Source organism: Myotis daubentonii, chromosome 2 (genome assembly GCF_963259705.1).
Source record: "Myotis daubentonii chromosome 2, mMyoDau2.1, whole genome shotgun sequence".
Classification (NCBI taxonomy): domain Eukaryota; kingdom Metazoa; phylum Chordata; class Mammalia; order Chiroptera; family Vespertilionidae; genus Myotis; species Myotis daubentonii.
The window spans coordinates 136785422-136804393 of NC_081841.1; the positions used below are offsets into that span (position 1 = coordinate 136785422).

The following is an 18972-nucleotide window of genomic DNA, read 5'->3' on the forward strand; positions in this document are numbered from 1 at the left end:
TTTTTTCATTTTGCTTTTCCGGTTGGATGTTTTTTGCTTCTTCACATTTCAAATCATTGACTTGATCCTTGCGCTCCTCTGGTCTGCTGTCGGGCGTCTGTATAATATTCGTTATTTCAGTCCGTGTATGCTTAATTTCTAGTTGGTTCCCCAATATAAGATCGAGGGTCTTATTAGTTTTCGTGTAGATCTCATTAAGTTTATCGGCAGCTTCTAAACAGTTCTTGAGAGACCTTAAAAGTGTGGTTCTGAACTCTATTTCTTCCATTGACAATTTTGTCCTGTTTCTTTGTCTCCGCATTTTGTTATGCTTCCTTGGTGCACGCCCTAGTGGTCTTTGTTCGCAGTCTTATAGTTAAATCTTGATTGTTGTAGCTAATTCCAGGGAGGGTTTGACCTCCAGGCCAAGTGGCTATGAGAATCAGCTGTGTCAGCAGTGAGAGAACTTCTGTCCTCTAGGGAGGTGCTAATCTAGCCTTTGCCTGAGGCTATCCGGCAAATGCCTCTGTGCAGGGCTTGGGCGGGGCGGGTCGCACAGGATCAACAGGGTGGGCCGGAGAGAGCAGTTATGGCGGCTCTCAGTCCTGTCCCCAGGGGCTCTGCCTCTCTGAGTCCCAGCACCCGCTGCAAAGCTCGGAGAGAAAGCTGCACTCGCTCTGACCGAAGCCAGACAGTCCCGCTTCTCCCGTTTGAGTCTGGGTCCCTAAAGACTCGCCCGGATCTGGTGCTCAGAGTCTGCGACTCCCTCCCGATTGAAAACAACAACCGCGCCCTCCGCCGCCAGCCCGCTCCACGCACTCCGCACCTCAGAATTTGACTTCAGCACTGCGCCTCCTCTGAGTGTCCGTGTGCGTTTCTCTTTCCTCCTAGTTGTAGGACTTCCACTCAGCCAGCGTTCCTGTGGTTCTGGGTGATGTCCCTTCCTTTTTTTGGTTTCACTTTTGAAGTAGTTGTTCAAAGCAGCAAACTCCGGCGTTAACCTATGCCGCCATCTTGGTTCTCCTCCATTCTGTTAAACATTTTAAATTTTTATTAAAGTGAGATATTTTTACAAGTTAACAAGAAAGGAAACCACCTTTGTAGTCTGTCAGTCTCCCTTACAAATTGCTGATATTTTCTTGAAGTTAGCTTCAGGATCACATGTAACATTTTCTAACTGTAAGCTATGGTTTGGGTTGCTTTGGAATCTTAAAGTCCAAGTTCCAAACCCCACCCTGCCACCTACACCTTGAATTTACCTTTTTAATTTTGGTTTAATATACTTTATTCCAGCATTACGCAGTGTAAAATTTAGATGTTTTTATAGTTTTTTTATATACTAAGTATTTTCATGAAATGACAGGTACTCTGCCGAGATTACAAAATGTGCAACAAAATTAAAAGTAGAAATCAGGTTATTTAGTGTACATCAGTGTCCAACTAAAGAACCAGGGCTTTGTCTTGTCAAAAGGGTTGCCTGTTCTCTCCTGCTGATTGTTGCACAGAGGCCCATTATTGTCATATTTTTATAGCAGAGGCAGAAATGACAGGTATGAATGTAAAAATCTTTGTATTTTTACATTTATATTTTCTTTAGTATGAAAATGATATGCCTCTAGTGACAAATTGAGGTGAGGGGGTTAAAACTATTGTGGGCCAGATAAAACCACTGTGAGCCATATATACAGGTTGTCTCAAAAAAGGTATACACACTAAAATGTATTTTTAAAAAAATGTATTTTATTGATTTTTTACAGAGAGGAAGGGAAAAGGATAGAGAGTTAGAAACATTGATGAGAGAGAAACATCCATCAGCTGCCTCCTGCACACCCCCTACTGGGGATGTGCCTGCAACCAATGTCCATGCCCTTGACCGGAATCGAACCTGGGACCTTTCAGTCGGTAGGCTGACACTCTACCCACTGAGCCAAACCGGTTAGGGCACTAAAATGTATTTTAATAAACATTGTCTGTATAGTGTGTGTGCATATTTTTGTTAGCAAATGGTTTTTGTTGTATGAGAGGATTTTGAATTTCTACATCAGTTGAGATAATCATATTTTTTTTTACTTTTGAATTGACATTAATTTTTGTAGGTTAGTACCTTTCTTTATTGTTCTAAGAATGTTTGTCTACTCTAAGATCATGAAGATGTTGTCCAATGTTCTAGGAACTTTCTGATATCTTTCACATTTAGATCTATAATTCATAGAGAAGTGATTTTTATATGGGAAGGGTGAACAGGAGTCAAGTTTTATATTCTACTTTCCCAGCATCATTTATCTGACCACTAAGCTAACTGAGCAGAGAGCACAGTGGCCACAAATTACAAAATATATAGACTTTATGAAATTAGCTCAGAAAAGTGATGAAACAAATACACAAACATCATCAATAACAAATAGCAGCAAGAAGTGGAAGGCAGATCTACTGGCAACAAGTTTTTATTAGTCTATTAAAGTTGTTGTTGTTCTTTCATTTTTGAAGAATAATTTTACAGGATACAAAACTCTAGGTTGTTGTTTCTTAGTCACTCAACTCTATTTCACTCTACTCACTTCTTTCTTGCATGGTTACTGAGGAGAAATCAGATGCAATTCTTATCTTTGCTTCTCTGTAAGTAAGATATATTTTCCCTCTGGCTTCTTTCAAAACTTTTTCTTTATCTTTGATTTTCTTTACTATGAAAATGATATGCCTTGTAATTCATTGTTTAATATAAAAGTTCAAAGACAAAATTATTTAAAATAACTATAGCTAGAATAAGTTAATGGATACACAATATAAAATATGTGAATTGTAATATCAATAACATAAAATATAGTGGGGGGAAAGTAAAAGTACAGAGTTTTTGTATATCATTGAAGTTATGATTTTAAAGCAGACTCTTATAACATCTTAAATATAGGATAGTTTATGTAAGCCTCATGGGAACCACAAAGAAAAACCTTTAGCAGATACCCAAAAGATAAAGAGAAAGAAATAAAAGCATATCACTACAAAAAAAATCATCAAATTACAAAGGAAGACAGTAAGAGAGGAAGAAAGGAACTACGAGTGTCAAAAAACAATTAACAAAATAGCAACCATAAATTTTCACTTATCAATAAGTACTTTAAATGAAAATATATTAAATTTCCCACCTAAAATCTTAGAGTGGCTCAATATTCTGCCTATAAGAGACACACTTTAGCATTAAGCACACACATAGGATGAGGGTAAATGAATGTAAAAAGATAATGCATACAAATGGTAACCAATAAAAGCAGGGGTAGCTACACTTATATCAAACAAAACAGACTTTAAACTAAAGACTATAACAAAAGACAAAGATCATCATTATATATGACTAGAGGCCCGGCGCACAAAAATTTGTGCACTGGCGGGGTGGGGGGTGTCCCTCAGCCCCACTTGTGCCCTCTCACAGTCTGGGACCCCTCAGTAGATAAGGACCTGCTGGCTTAGGCCCGCTCCCGGGTGGCAGAGGGCAGGCCCAATTCCTAGGTGCAGCCCCTGGTCGGGCTTAGAGCAGAGCCGATTGGGGAGTTGGGGTGCCGACCCCTGTCATGCACAGAGCAGGGTGGATCAGGAGGTTGCAATGCCACCCCCAGTCATGCTCAGGGTAGGGCCGATTAGGGGGTTGGGACACCGCCCCCTGTCACACTCAAGGCAGGGTCGATGGGGAGGTTGCGGCACCACCCCCTGTCATGCACAGAGCAGGGCCGATCAGGGGGTTGGGGCACTCCCCCCTGTCACACTCAGGGCAGGGCTGATGGGGAAGTTGCGGCTCCACCCCGTCACACACAGAGCAGGGCCCATGGCGGGGTTGGGGCGCCGCACCCTGTCACACACAGAGCAGGGCCGATCAGGGGGTTGGGGTGCCTTCCCCTGTCACGAACAGAGCAGGGCAGATAGGGAGGTTGTGGCCCCACCCCTGTCACACACAGAGCCGCAGGGCGATCAGGGGGTTTGGGCGCTGCACCCTGTCATGCTGCTCCAGGGGCCAGGAGGCCTCTCAGCTCCACTGATCCCAGTGCTGGGAGGCCTCATGGCTCCGCTGATCCCGGGTTCGGGAGGCCTCGCAGCTCCGCTGATCCCAGTGCTTGGAAGCATATTACCCTTTTACTATATAGGATAGAGGCCTGGTGCACAGGTGGGGGCAGGCTGGTTTGCCCTGAAGGGTGTCCTGGATCAGGGTGGGGGTCCCGCTTGGGTGCCTGGCCAGCCTGGATAAGGGGATGATGGCTGTTTGCAGCTGGTCACACCCCCTTCAGGGTGGGGGTCCCCACTGGGGTGCCTGGCCAGTCTGGGTGAGGGGCTGAGGGCCGTTTTCAAGCTGGCAGGTGACTGAAGCTCCCAACCACTCCTTTTTTCTTTTTTTTTTTTATTCTGGGATTTATTTACCTTCTATGGCTGTCACTGGAACTGAGAGCTGGCTTTAGCTCTGAGGCTCGGCTACTGAAAGCAGGTATCTGGTTTGTTTGGCTTCTATAATTGAAACTCTGTTGCATCTCCAGCTCCGCTAGCTGGCTGAAAGCATGGGGTTTGTTTAGCTTCTATAATTGCAACATTGTTTCTTAGAGTGCAGCTCAGAGCCCAGCAGCAGCAGGTGGGGAACCTTGGCTCCCTCCTTCACTGGAGCAAGCAAACCTCCTGTTCGCTTCAGCTGCCTGGCTGCCTGCCACCATCTTGGTTGGCAGTTAAATTGCATATCGCCCAGATTAGCCAATGGGAAGCATTCAGAGGTACGGTTAATTACCATGTTTGTCTATTATTAGATAGGATATGCATACATATACACATATACAAAAACACATGAATATTGGGGGGCTGGGGGGTAGGGGCCCACAGATGCACGAGGGGATGAACTATCTATACACAAAAAGTATAAAACATTGATGAAAAAAAATTGAAGATGACACCACAAAATGGAAAGATATTTCATGTTCATGAATTGGAAAAATTAATACTGTTAAAATGTCCACACTACCCAAAGCTAACTACAGAAATAGAAAGAAATAATCCTAAGTTTGTACTGAACAAATAAATCAAATAATGACAGAAATCTTGAGACAAAAAGAATAAAGTTGAAGACATCACATTTCTGACTTCAAAATGTACAAAAGCTACAGTAATCAAAACTATCTGGTGCTGGGAAAAAATGGATGTACAGACCAATGCAACAGAATAGGGAGCTCAGAAATAAATCTGATTGATTGTCAAGCAGGGTGCCAAGGACACAATATGGGGAAAGGATAGTCTCTTCAGTAAATGGTCATGGGGAAACTGCATATCTACATCCAGAAGAATTAAATTGAACCCTTACCCCACACAATATACAAAAATTAATTCTAAATGTATTAAAGACTTAAATGTACTAGGTGTACTGGTTAATAATGGCGGATTTTATAATCAAAGAAAACACAATAATTTCAAGAGAAACATCAAAAGTGTTTTATTCAAAATAATGTCCATCACTAGCTACACATTTCCCCATCTTTCAGGTAATTTGTGGATACTGTCCCAATAGAACTTCTCTTGTTTTGAGGCAAACCATTCAGAGACCCAATTTTCCACTTCTTTGTATGTTTTGAAGTGCTGTTCAGAAAGTGTGTGTGCCATCGATTGGAACAAGTGGTAATCTGAAGGAGCAAGGTCTGGTGAATACAGTGGGTGGGTTAATACTTCCCAGGCAAGATCTTTTAATGTGTCTTTAACTGGTTTTGAAGTGTGTGATGGTATGTCATCATGAAGCAAAATTACTTTCCTGTGTCTTTTGGCCCATTCTGCTCGTTTTATGATCAAAGCGTGGTTCAAATTGATTATTAGTTGTTGGTAGCAATCAGTATTAACGGTTTCACCTGGTTTTAGAAGCTCATAATACACCACATCTTCCTGATCCCACCAAAGGCAGAGCATTGTCTTCTTTCCCAAGTGATTTGGCCTTGCAGTCGATGTTGAGGGTTGACCTGGATCAACCCATGATTTTGTGCATTTGGGATTCTCAAAATAAGTCCACTTTTCATCGCCAGTCACAATTTGATGCAAAAAAAGACTTTCTTTCGTGCCATTGAAGCAAGATTTTACTGATGAATTTTTGGTTTTCCATTTGTCTTTCATTCAGTTAATGTGGCACCCATTTTCTTTCCTTTAAAATCTTTCTCATTGCTTGTAAATCATCTGAAATTGTTTGCTAAGCAACGTGTAATCTTTTTGCAAGTTGTTTTTAGTTTAACACACATCTTCATTCAATAATGTTTGTAATTGTTGTTCTTCAAACTTTTTCGGTTGACCTGGACATTCTTTGTCTTTCACATTGAAATCATCACTTTTAAAGCATTTAAACCAGCATTCACAAGTATCCTGAGATGGAGCATGTTCACCATAAGCTTCCCGAAGTATATGATAACTTTTTCTTCAAAATAAAGTAATGAATTAAAACTTCTCTCAAATGCTCTTTTTTTGGCATGAAATTCAACATTTTTAAGTGTAAAAATATCTATGATGTTAACACCTTCAGCAAATTTGACATATGAAGTTTTGAAGCTTGCTGTCAATACAACAAAATAGCATCAAAATAGCATATATATCAAATCGCATATATATCAACATATGTGTAACTCCATCTGTTAAAAAAATCTGCTCTATTAACTGGCACACCTAGTAAAATCTGGAACTGTAAAATTACTAGAAGAAAACAGAAAAAATATTCACATTGGTCTGGACAACGAGCTTTTGGATATTACCCCAAAAGCACAAAGAACAAAAGCAAAAATAGGTAGGTGAGATTGCATCAATCTAAAATGCTTCTTCACCTCAAAGAAAACAATCAACAGAGCCCATGTGCTGGTTCTGGTGGTACTCAGAAGCATGATTCCCAGCCACGATGGGATGGTGGATATTTCCCAGCAGTGTAGGTTTTCTTTATTTCTTCATTATTTATTAATTTGAGAGAGAGAGAGAAACATCCATTGGCCGCCTCTTGTACACACCCTGACCAAGGTGGGAGATGGAACCCTGCAACCCAGATATATTAAACCCCTGACTCTTGGATGCACAGTCCAACACTCTAACTGCTGAAAAACATGGACCAAGGCTACGGTCAATTGATTTTTAAAAATTTTTATTTTGCAAAAACTCTATACCACTTTATTTCAGCCTTTATCCAAAAATTTAAAGTGTTTAAAATGTGTAGCCCTGAGCTTCAGATGCTGAGCTTCAATCTCAAAGGCAAGTAGAGAGAGAGGACCAGGTCAGTTCAGAGTTCTGCCCACTCCTGGAGAAAAGGGAAGCCCCAGACATAGTATAAAATTAGAAGAACATCAGGGCCGGGGAGAAACTAAGATGGCGGCATAGATAAACACTGGGAAATTGCTGCCTCCCACAACAATTGAAAATTACATCAAAAACACAAAACGGACATCATCCAGAACTTCAGGAAGGCTGGCTGAGTGTAAATTCTACAACTAGAAGGAAAGAAAAGCACACTGAGAGCCAGAGGAGCTGCGGAGGTGGAGTGCAGAGGTACGGAGGCTCGTGCGTGCGCGGAAAGGGTCTGGCACCTGAGGACTCAGCTGTCTTTTTGAATCCCGAGGTAGACACAAGCTCCCGATGGCTCTGAAATCCAGTTCCGGGAAGTCTCTGGGGACCCAGGACTCATACGGGGAGAAACTGGACTGTCTGGCAGCGGGCAAGCTTGAGGGCGGCTTTCCCTCAGAGGTGCTTGCAGCCATTGCTGGGACACTGGGACTTGCAACTCCTTAGGGCAGGGCTGAGGCTCCGCCATAGCTGCTTGCTCCGCCCTTTGATTCCTTGAGACCCTGCCCCACCCAGGCTGCTGCAGAGGCTTTTGCATATGAATGCCCCAGCCATTTGCAACCTGTAATTACCTAACTGCAGCCCGGCCAGATAGACCCAGAGCTTCCAAGAGAAGGCCCAAGGCCCCACAGCGGCTTGCATTGCTACACAGCTGAGCAGCATCAGGGCACTTCCAAACTCCAAAAAAAAGGAAGGGGAATCTGCAGTTCTCTTCGTAGTTCCTGCTGTGTAACCTCAGGCAGAGGCTAAATTAGCACCTCCTTAGATCCAAGAGCCACTGTACCCAGTGGTCAGAGGGGGACCATCCAGATCACAACTCCTCAGATCCATAAGGGACACACTCAGGGTGCAGTCTCAGTGAGCACCAAAGCCCCACTGAAGCAAGTCTTGCCCCAGAAGGGTGTCTCCAGCACAGAAGTTCTCCCACTGCAGACACAGCTGATTCTCACTGCCAATTGGTCTGGAGGTCAATTCCTCCCAGTGATCCTACAACAACCAAGGCATAGCTACAACAAGACTGTGCACAAAGCCCACAAGGGGGTGCACCTCATGTAACTGGGGAGGCTGAGCCACTGGGCCCTACAGGACACCTGGCGTGCAGGGCCACTCTATCAACACAGGGAAGCAGCCAAAATGCGGAGACAAAGAAACAGGTCACAAATGGCAGAAACGGAGGAAAGCAAACGACTGGATATAGAGTTCAAGGCCACGTTTATAAGGTTTTTCAAGAATTTTATGGAAACCGCCGATAAATTTAATGAGTCCCTCAATAAGTATAGTGAGACCATGGAGGACATGAAAAAGGACCAACTAGAAATTAAGCATACACTGACTGAAATAAAGAATAATTTACAGAGATCCAACAGCAGACAAGAGGATCCCAAGAATCAAGTCAAAGATTTGAAATACAAAGAAACAAAAAATACCCAACCGAAAAAGAAAAGAGATTCCAAAAATATGAAGATAGTGTAAGGACCCTCTGGGACAACCTCAAGCGTACCAACATCAGAATTATAGGGGTACCAGAAGAAGAGAGAGGGCAAGATATTGAAAACATATTTGAAGAAATAATGACAGAAAACTTCCCCTACCTGGTGAAAGAAATAGACTTACAAGTCCAGGAAGCGCAGAGAACCCCAAACAAAAGGAATCCAAAGAGGACCACACCAAGACACATCATAATTAAAATGCCAAGAGCAAAAGACAAAGAGAGAATCTTAAAAGCAGCAAGAGAAAGACAGTCAGTTACCTACAAGGGAGTACCCATACGACTGTCAACTGATTTCTCAACAGAAACCATGCAGGCCAGAAGAGAGTGGCAAGAAATATTCAAAGTGATGAATAGCAAGAACCTGCAACCAAGATTACTTTATCCAGCAAAGCTATCATTCAGAATAGAAGGTCAGATAAAGAGCTTCACGGATAAGAAAAAGCTAAAGGAGTTCATCACCACCAAACCAGCATTATATGAAATGCTGAAAGGGATTCTTTAAGAAGAGGAAGAAGAAAAAGGAACTCTTACCATTTGCCACAGCATGGATGGCACTGGAGAGCAGATAAATACCACATGATCTCACTCATTTGTGGAATATAATGAACAACATAAACTGATGAACAAGGACTGATCCAGAGACGGAGAGGCATTGATTGGACTGTCGGGCTTTGGAGGGAGGGTAGGGGAGGGTGGGGGTAAGGGGGAAAGATCAACCAAAGGACTTACATGCAGGCATATAGGCCTAACCAATGGACACGGACAACGGGGGGGGGGGGGGGCGGGGAGTTGAGGGCATGAGCGGGGGGGGGGGGGGGTAGAGGGTAACGTGGGGACAAGGACACATATGTAATATCTTAATCAATAAAAAATATATTAATTAAAAAAAAGCAAAGGTGAAAAATCAAATATAGTTTATGGGGAAGAGAAGGAGAGAGGTTGGCTAAAATTCTTTACTGGGTAAAAATTATAAAGCAGTCAAATTAGCATTGTGGAACCAAAAAAATCAACTAATTCTTTTTTTAAAAAACAGTGTGGTGATTTCTGGGCATGGGGGGGCAGACTGGGAGTAGGTAGAGAAGGGTATGGGGTGGGATAAATAGTGATAGAAGGAGACTTGACTTGGGGTGGTGAACACACACTACAGTATATAAATGATGTGTTGTAGAATTGTGCACCTGGAACCTATATAATTTTGTTAAGCAGTGTCATCCCAATAAATTCAACAAAAGAGGAAAAAAAAAAGAAGAAGAACATCAGGGCCATCTGAAGAATGAGACTCTCTTTCTCCTAGCACCAACCCAGGACCCCCCACCCCTTCTCTTCAATGAAGAAGACATTTAAAATTCTTGATACTTAAAGGTGGCGCATGGCAGGTATGGCAGGCAGCTAGCTGACCAAGGAGGGCTAAGGCTTGCCCCTCTGCTTCTTGGTAGGCAGGATGGGCCACAATTCAGCTTCCTGCTCCTCCTCACTCCCCTCTCTTCGCTCTTTTGCTTACAGTAACAATCTGGTGCCGCCGAGTGATCCGCACAGGTCCAGAACCTGACTTCAGGCAGAAGGTTACAGGAGGTTGAGCGGGACAACTTGAGGTTTGGCACAGGAACTGCAGTCTCCTGGTGATCATGGTCCCGGGTCCCCTACCACATTACACTCATCTTTGGTGCCCTCGGTGAGGCAGAGCGTGGTCAAAGCCAGCACATGATCCTCATCATCCCCTTCCTCTACCTTAAAGGTGAAAGGGCGGGTGTGGCTGAAGAGTTCACAGGGGAAGAGAAAAACTGTCCATAGTGACCGGAGCTGGGGCCTGCAGCCCCAGGATACCCCCGCCTGGCTGGGAATTCCTGACTCAAAAACGCTAAAGTGGAGGCACAGCGGGATCCACGCTGCAAGGTAGCCAATGGATTTTGACAAGGGTGCCAAGACCATTCAATATGACAAAAAAGTGTCTTCAAGAAATGATGCTGGGACAACTAGCTATACATATGCAAAAGGATGGAGTTGTACCTCTATGTCACACCATGTATTTATTTACAATAAATTTACTTAAACATAATTTACTCAAAATAAATTAATGATCTAAATATAAGAGTAGAAAAATTGGGTACATTTTCATGAATTAGGAAATAGTTTTCTAGATATGACACCTAAAGAACAAGCAACCAAAGAAAAAATACATTGAGTTTCATCAAAATTAAAAACTTATGTGCATCAAAGGACACTATCACGAAACTGCAGAGACAAAATGGGATAGAATATGTGCAACTCATGTGTCTGATCAGTCTAGTATCCAAAATATAAAAAGAATCATTACACATCAACAATAAAAAGATAGGCCAATTTAAAAATGAGAAAGGATCTGAATAAAAATTTCTACAAAGAAAATATACAAATGGCCAATAAGCACATGAAAAGGTGCTCAATAGGAAAACACAAGTCAGTGAAATACTACTTCACATCCCTAGAATGGCTATAATAAGAAAACATGGACAAATAACAAGGGTTGGTCAGAACGTAGAGAAGTTGTAATGCTCATCATTGCTGGTAAGAGAGTAAAACAGTGCCGCTGCTTTGGGAAAAAGTTTGGAAGTTCCTCAAAACATTAAACAGAGTTGCAAGATGACTCAGTATTTCCATTACTAAGTATATACCTAAAAGGACTAAAAGCATATGTCACATAAAAAATTATGAATCAGTGTTCATAGAAGTATTATTCCTACTAGCTAAAAGGTGGACTCAAATGTACATCAACTGATAAATGGGTAAACAAAAGTGGTATATCCATACAATGGAATATTATTTAGTCATAAAAAGAAATGAAATATTGATACATCCTACAAAATAGATGAATTGTGTTTTATTGATCTTAGAGAGACAGGAACATGGATTTGTTGTTCCACTCAGCTATGCATTCTTTGGTTGATTCTTGTATGTGCCCTGACCAGGGAAATGAACCTGCTACCTTGGTGTATCAGAATGACACTCTAACCAACTGAGCTACCTGGCAGGACCAAAATAGAAAAAGTTTGAAAATAGTTTGATAAATGTTAAAAGTTAGAGACATAATGCCACATATTATATAATTCTATTTATAAAATGTCCAGAATAGATGAATACAGAGGCATAAAGTAGATCAGTAATTTCCTGTCACTAAGGGAAAGGGAATATTAGAGAGTGATTATTAATGGGTATGGGATTTCTTTTGAGGTGACACAAATATTCTGAAATTAGTGGTGATATTTTTAAAACATTGTAAATATACTAAAAGTCAATTAGTAACACTGAAGTGCACAATTTAAAAGAGTGAGTTTTGTGGTATGTGAATTATATCTCAAAAACATTTTTTTTCAAAGTCCCTATAAGACTTAACCAGAGAAAACATGTCCAGTCCCTTCAATCATTCCCCATACCATTAATTCAACCCCCTACATATTGGTGACTATTTTCTACAGGGATATTTCTAAAATTTAATCTGAGACAATTAGAAAGTACAGTACTGGTCTGATCAGTGTTAAATACCAGTAGCATGGGACTATATCTAGTTTCAGACTCCATAGTTCTGTTAATGTAGCTGAAGATTATTATGTATATGCTCATCATTTTACCTTATATTGACCTTACTGTCATGTTAAACCTTAAAGTCATTTTTCACATATCATCCATTCTATACTTATAAAATTGGCTTTTTGAACATAAGTGTAGGAGTTTCCTTTCAGCCCTATAGAAATATATATTTATTTTGGCCTGTTACTTTAATTTTTTTAGTTATTTTTAGATTGTTATATTATCATCAGGTACACACGGTATACACTCCTGTCTCCTATCAGTTTCCAGTTTGATCAGCATATAGCAGTGTCCTTATCGGATCGTTAATAGGCAGATAGCAGAGCCTTTTCATACACCAATTTATCACTTTCTCCTGGTAATCAGCAACAGTTCATTGATTAGCACTCTTTCATCCTTTTTGATCTTTCATTATAGTGAAAAGAAATTTAGGGATAAAATAGGCAGGTTTAGGGAGTTTTAGGAATAAAGAGGGTCCGTGGGGGAGGAATGCATAAGTGAGGGCTTGCAGCTGCCTGAAGGCATACATTCGCAGAGAAAATAAAAGGTGCCACGGGATAAGGGGAAAGGAAGACATACATTCACAGAAGATAAGGAAAACCTACAGCGTATGTGGGAAAAGGAAACAAACTTTCAAAAAGGATAGAGAAATGCCGATAAATGGCAGAAAGAGGAAAACAGATTTTCATAGGAGATAAAGGGGGAGAGAGGGAGGGAGCACCACGTAGGTTTGGGCTTTGAAGCTGATATTCGGCAAAAAGAGTGACCCATTAGGAGAGCATAGGATCGTAAAGTGGGGAAGGGGTCCAATTAGAAGGGAGCATGAAGAGACAAAGAACAGCAGCTTTTATAAACCTTAGACTAAGGGGCTTATTGGGGTACCCCCTTGGGACCCTCTCCTTACGTGGGAGTTTGTATTTGCTTCTAATAAGTTTCCACCCTTTTCTCCTACTACCTTTTGTCCATGGCTGCATTCTTTGAATCCATCTGGACAAGGACCCAGGAAAGCAATCACCTTGGCATTCTGCTCAGGAAAATAACCTGAATCAACAGCATATACTAGGCTATGACGTTGTATAACAAATAAGCCCTCAAACCTCATTAACTCAAGACATAGAGGGAGAAAAGAAACATCATATCCTGAAGTTAAACTAACTTACAATATAAAAGATGACTTCCATTTGGGACATTAATGTCATTTGTGCAGATAATTCTTCATCATAAGGGTTGACTCGGTGTTACTGGGTGGATGGCATCTTGCAGTCTCATCCATCAAGGGCCACTAATTCTCTCTAGTCATGAAAAACACAGCCATCCACACTTCAAACTGCCCCTAGGAAGTGACTGAGACCCGCTCTCAGCTGAAGTGCTCATACATCACCATGTTGCCTGGCTTCAGGACCAACTTACCAACTTAGGCATCCCTTCTCCTACGTTGCTAGCCACTTTATCTCCCTTTAACCTTTGATTTGATTTTATGATCAGAATATTTATTGCCATAGCTGTTGATTATTTGTTGCCATATATATTGCCATATTTGGGGGGGGGGGAGTGAATAAATAAAGTGTAAATGTTCTCAATATTCATTACCTACATAGAGCACAAGAGATATAAAATAATCCAAATGGAATTAGGGGAGTTGAGCATTGTCATAGAGGAACCACTCAGCTCAGAAAACAAACAAACAAACAAATAAACACACACACACACTAAATTCCTTTGTCCAATTGGGATACAGCAATTCATACACTTGATTAACAAACCTATTACTTAATTACTGTATGCTAGGCATTGTGTTAGAAGCTGGATACATGGAGATACATAGGACACTGTCTCTGTCTGCATGGAGCTTTTGATCTAATGATGGAGATTGAAAAGTGATAAGCCAGTACAATGCTGTGTGTCCAAAGGTAGCAAAGAGCCTTAGGGACATACCTGTGCTCCATTTCTGCAGCTATTCAGGGACACTTTGAAAAGGCCTGGGAAATGATGACCCCCAATGTGGGGTCCAGCAACTTCCCATCTCAGTCTTGGCTGGGACCCTGGAGAGCAGAAGGAAGCTGGTAAGTTGCCTGAGGTCACGATCATAAGGTTAATAAATTCAAGTCCTGGAACTGTGGAACCTTGAAGCAAGCAGGCAGCTGGTGGCAGAGCACAGTCCATTTTATGACTTGACAAGATGACCACTGGTTTGTCTTCCCCATTCAGCCAGCTGACACATTAGCCTCTCTATTGCTTAATGATGCAATTATTAATGTTGCTTTCCAAAATAAAGCATCATGGGGATATAAAAACACATGTGCAGAAAATATTTATGGCCTCTCCCAATGCAATGTGCGTCAAGGCAAGCTTTTCCACTGAATACATTCACTTATAAGTGTCATTCCAACCCCCATCCCATTTGCTAAGAAATAGGGTCCAGGAATGGCAACATGACCCTATAAAAACATATAAAATGCATACTGTGAATTAGTCCTTCAGGATGAAAGCTCTGTGCTTATAAGTACTTAAATCTTTGTTCAAATTTCAGATTTCTCCTTCTTGAACTGTGAATGCTGAGTGTAATCCATCAGGGCCTCACTCTTGTTCAGGCTTCAGACATGCTGAGAAATGACCCAATAATCCAAGAGAAAGATGAACCTATCTATGCTCTGAGTTTTCAGAAACCAAATACGTGTATCCACTAAAAGATCAAGAATGTGCTAGCTCCTCAAGGTGGCCCACGGTGGCCCAGGGATTCAGGGCTTTCCAGCCTACGACTCAGGATCAATAGCTACCACACCAATGACTTTGTCTGTGGGCTGACCCTTTGTCCCTCATGCAGCGCTTTGTGAGCATCACCGAGCCCATGCAAAGCAGGAAGCTATGTGCATGTGTGTCTATGTGTGTGTTTATACCTGTCCCTCCTCTGGTATGAAGCCCTTATTTGTAAACCCTTAGGGCATAAACAAAAAAAGAAATTTATTCAAATGAGACAAGGAATTTAAAAGTGCTTTGTAGACTGTAAAACATAATTGTTAGTTGCCATTTATTACTGGTGCCCATTTAAATCTTTGTCACAATTAGTGACCATCAACATATGAAAAGGGGATTTTTTATTATTTAAAACACTGCAACTTGAGTTCCTCTTAGGATAAGAGAACTATCTTTGTTAAAAAAATAATAATAATAACTTATGGGGAATTTTGGTTGAGAAGATAAAGCCCCAAAAATTTAGCCCTAAGGAGACAAAGAAACAAAGGTAAGGAAAGAAGCAATCAGAAAAGAGAGTTGGGAACAGGTATAAAGGCTGAGGGATGTGGAATTCAAAGAATTTTAAGGATTGGATGTCTTATATTTAAATCTAAGTTTTGTGGTGCTACATAATAAATCCCACTCATTGCCCAAAAACTTCAGGAAGCCTTCTGCATACCCAACCTTATAGAGCAGAGGTATTTGGGGTGGCACTGAGCACGGGGCGGCTGTGTAGAAAAGAATCAGACAGCGTGAGATGATAAGACAGTCCCTGGAACTGGCCTCTTTTAGCTGAAGCAGAAATTCAGAGCCAATAATAACTAGAAGAACTGTAAACTTACTCCACAGGGATTTCCTCCTCCTGGGGCAGAGCTCATGGTCACATTGTGTGTCTGGCCCCATACTTAATGCTTTAATTGCAATATTTATTGAATCATCACCTCAAATTTACAAAGATGTTTTTATGACCACTTTACAAAGAAACAGAGAGGCTAAGTCACCTGCACATGATCATGCAGTGAGTACAAAGGTACTCAGATGTGGGACCTGGGAAAATAGGGCCCATATTTCTGTTCATGTGCTCTGAAGCCATGCCATTGGAATCTCAAAAGTAAAAAAATAAAATATGTGACATTGGGCTACAAATTCTTCTGATTCTCAGCTTTCAAGCTAATGGATTCGAGGCGGGGCCAAGTTTTGATGGGATTGTGATCTATTGGCGTGCTTAGAAACCAGATGTCAAGTCAGGGCTCACAAACAAGCCCTGGCATCCCATGGAGGTGAGATCATAGTGGATGGCATTGGTGTGAAAGGCCTGTATCATTCCCATTTCTGGGAACCAGACCAGCACTGGCCAGTGTATGAGGGGGAAACATAGGAACTGACCATGGACCAGGAAAGGTACAGGCCAGATCCAGAAAATGTCCACAGAAGCCAATTAAAGTTTAGAGTAACCACCAAGATCCAAGAAGTATTCACAGTTACAATTACTTTCCTGTGCTTGGAATGATGGACCTAGGAAACCTGAGTAGGCCAACGAGAGCAGTATGCCTAGAGTGGTCAGTGGGGGCCTTTTTATGTGTCCCCAAACATCAGGGAACAAAGAAACAAATTGCATCAGAGAGTTATGAACCAGGTTGGCAAAGCAATGAGGGTCAAAGAAAGGAAGAGGAAACCAGAGTTGTGGGTGAGATACGTAAGACAGAAGTGTAGAGGGGGTGCAGAGGTACAAGCTGGTGTCTGTGTTTGTATTCCCAGTGCTTGGCATAGGAAGGCTGGGCCAATGTAAAAGATTCAGGCCAGAGGTGATAATAATTTTTACATGGCTATAGTTAATTCTTCAAAGATCCCTGCTTTGCTCATTCTCTTATATGTTCAAACTTTCTAGATGACATCTATGGGTTCACAATCAGCCAGGCCTCTTCCAAAGGAAACATCTGGAAATGAAATAAAATTTGCTTAAAACCTTTTAAGAATCCTGAGATTAAGAAAATTGGAAAGATAAAATTATAGTGAGATGAGAATAGTGTTGAAGGCAGGAAGGTGGACCAGCAACTTTATCAAGACGTTGTTTCAGGGGCATGTGAAGGCACACTGCTCCCCCTACTTCCAATTCCTCACTGGTGGCTAAGTTTGCTCCATCAATAATCTATTCTCTTTGCAATGGCCTTATCGAAAACCCTAGCACAGAGGTTTCTGGAACTTATCAATCTCCCTACCCATAGCCTCAACTCACTTGCTACCCAGAAATGAGTAAAGTACCTGGGGGTCTCATGATTATTCAGTTCTGGGGAGAAGAGTAGTAGAGTAGATTTGAGGTAATTTTCACCCATTCTCCTATCCTTCCAATACTTCCTATCCTAGGAATCAATCAGGTGCCATTACATAAGCAATGGAAATGAATGTAGGTTTAATGAAATGAGGGCCTTGTTTTAAGAGCTCTCTGGGCTCTAGGGGCACAAATTATTCATAACTTTCTACTCCCCAGGAAGGGACAACAGCTGATTTATCTATTTCCAAGTTGGAGGTTGAAGGACTGAGATCGACAGTCATAATCCTACGGCAAACACTGCTGTCTGGTTATATGCACTTCAAATCTCCCTTCCCTTTTTCCTTCCTCCCACTTTGAAGAGTGAAAATACTACAGACTCATGACCCAAGCCTCCTTAGCAACACGAGCTTTTCGTGCTAATAGAACTGAGCTGAGAGGCCTCTGGAAAGTATTTTTCCTCCCTGATCAAAGGAAGGAGGCATGCAGGAGAACACTTTTATGTTACCCTTCTTTCTGCCTTTTGGACATGGTTAGGTGAGGATATAGTGCCTGGAGCTGTGGCAGCTACCTTGTGACCACAAGAAGAAACCTAAAAACTGGATGAGATGATAACCTGGTGTCTTAAAGTCATAGAAATGCTAAACTTACCTGTGAACCATCTCCAGACTTCATAAGTTAATAAAAACATATTTATTGTTCAAAGCACTGTTATTGAGGTTCTCTCTTACTTGTAGCTAAACACATTCTTTTTTTATTTGGCTGCAATAAATAGAGCAGCACAAATAATATATCTGGCAATACAGAATGGCTGAGTCAAGATAGCAGGCAGAGGGCAGTGAGGACATCTCCTATAAGCTGGGGCATTGGTAATACTTATTAGATGGTGGCAAGACAGTTGTTTCAGACTCTTGCTTGTCATGACTTGAGATTCAACTCACACACTTACTGAGGCTATACTATTAAGGGAAATGATGGGAAAGCTTTAGAATGTTGGGTTATATTAGCTACTGCTTGAAGCTTCCAACATGGTCCTACAAGAAAAAGATAATGATAGGTTAGAGATCTGTCAGTAGGGAGAGGAGAAAAAGAACCCTTCTGAGATGCCCTCTGCTATAATCTAAGGTGACTGGGAGTTTCATAATTTGGAGACTCGCTGGAGTCAGAAGCAGGGAAGTGCAGACGTAGCAAGAGATAAGACTGGCCAAATTAGAGCCCAATCTCCCAGACTCTTCTCACTTGGTATTCTTTCCCAGGCAAAGAGGACAAGCCTGCTGGCAGAGGTCTGATCGAAATGGTGCCTCCCTGCTCAATCCTCTTCTTTCAAATTGCCTCAGAGTGGCCACCGTTAAATTAATAAAGACAGGAGACAACTAAAACTGGTAGACCAGGTTCTTGGCCATTATAGCCATGGAGGTGCCCCAGTCTGATCTCCCTTCAAGAAAGAACTTGTAATGAGAGGGATTAGCTGATGGCCTCCAAGCTTTAAGTACCTTTGAAATCCTGTCCAGCTTTCTGAGAAGCCTCTAGTCAATGACTGAGGACAAGGATTCCAAGATATGTACAGGAGTATGACGGACTGGCTATTTCTGCCCAATGTGGGGCTCTTCTAATGAAT

General features: G+C 41.7%; 1 pseudogene; it reads right to left on the reverse strand.

The window, feature by feature from the left end:
• Positions 1–10153: 10153 nt before the first annotated feature.
• Positions 10154–17418, reverse strand: LOC132226695 (nucleoplasmin-3-like; annotated as a pseudogene).
• Positions 17419–18972: the final 1554 nt, after the last annotated feature.